This window comes from Neofelis nebulosa, chromosome 8 (assembly GCF_028018385.1).
Source record: "Neofelis nebulosa isolate mNeoNeb1 chromosome 8, mNeoNeb1.pri, whole genome shotgun sequence".
In the NCBI taxonomy this organism is placed as follows: Eukaryota; Metazoa; Chordata; class Mammalia; order Carnivora; family Felidae; genus Neofelis; species Neofelis nebulosa.
This window is the reverse complement of record NC_080789.1, coordinates 139,255,106-139,256,828: the sequence shown is the minus strand read 5'-3', so window position 1 is coordinate 139,256,828 and position 1,723 is coordinate 139,255,106.

Below are 1,723 nucleotides of genomic sequence, written 5' to 3'. Positions count from 1 at the left end.
TAAATTGATGAAAGCTACCGGGTGATATTGTTAGAGGCTGTTCTCCACGGTCACCTTGATCCAAGCGGGAACTAAAATAACAACTGATGGAGGGACATGCTCGCTTTGGATGCTTCGAAAGCAAAGTAATTATTGCTGTGGGTGAGAGCCGGAGCTGAGTCCTGGGAACTTGGTGAAGTTCATCAAAATGGTGCTCCCAGATCAGTGACTTTCTATGGAGACCACACAGTGACAGAAGGGAGGGATGCCCCCAAGGCAGCCACTGCTCGATAGATATTTTAGGGATGAAAGTAAACAAATATATTGATTAGTCATCTTTTTTTTTTTATGGGTGGGAAAATGAAAGAAGACCTCGAAACCAGTTACATTCGTTTTATCCCGTGGACAAAATCACGAATGACAGCTAAAGTCCGCACACACTCACGCACTCGCCATTCAGCTAATTTCAACGTGACGAAGGTTGGAGAGGAGAACCCTCACACCCAGCAGCACTAGACGAGACAATCAGAAGAATAAACACGATGTTATGAATTCATGATTGGCACCCGTTCCTCCACCTGGTCACACTAATGATTCTTTGAGATAACAATTCCTACGCTTACTCGGTGAAGGGAAAGGATAGATAAAAACACTAGCAAACTGGAGAAGAGATTTGCTCAATGCTTGGCAACTCATTGCTTTTAAAGGCAATCACCAGAGCAGAGTCTGTCCCGGATCTTCTAGCAAAAGCTTTGAATAATGTATGTGCTACTGCTTTGAAAGTTAAAAATAAGTGTGATGCCAGCAACAGAAGGTGGTACCAAAATACATTCTCTAGTGGCACTGAGGAAAAGGTAAGAAGGAATCCCTTACTTCACAAGAGTGATAATCATGTAAAACATAGTAAAGATCTTGAATAACATGAATGCTCATCTGAGGGAATTATTTAAATCATAATGAAAGGCAGAAGTCACAAGAGATTCAACCCAGTCTCGTAGATTCTGGAATCTACAGTACAACTTTTTGATCTGGAACTCACTCTCAGGCTCTCAGAAAACACTGGCTATAAAAGCAAGCAAGCAAGCAAGCAACAAGCAAACCAAAAACAGTAACAGATCAGCAGACCAATTACAAACAGGAAGTCTGGGGTGAGGGGTGTTTGATGGGGAGAGTCAGGACCTTCTGGAACCAACCGAGAAGTTCTCCTACATTCAGAGACGATGAAAACTCCAGCTGGATGTCAATATCTCGCAGGGCTGCATTTTTTTTTTCTTGTCCTAAAACAGCAAACTTTAAGGGGAGGCAAGTTATAAGACTATCTATAAGAAGAATAAGGAAAGTTAAAAAATGCAATGGGTGAGAGGTTTCAAGGACTTCCTTACAAACAATCGCTCTCTATATTTTGTATTTCTAAAAAGAATTATTATTTCTAAATATTTTCTTACAGTGCAATTTCTTTCCTCTGTCTTTCCTTTCTTTTCTTCCTCCCTCCCTCCCTCCTTCCCTCTTCTTTCCCTGTTTGCAGCAGGCACGGGAGTGTGTCTGGCCAACTTCACATTCAAGTTCCTCCTGAGTTCTGGTTTTGGGGTATGGAAATCATGCCTGTGGTTATTGCCTAAAATCCTTGGATTCACGAGACAGTCTATTCTTGCTTTCAGGAGACAGTATTAAAGAGTAGTTCCCGGAGGCAGACTTTCCTAAAACAAGTGGTCTCAGGTTTCTTTCTGCACGTTGGTGCACCTTG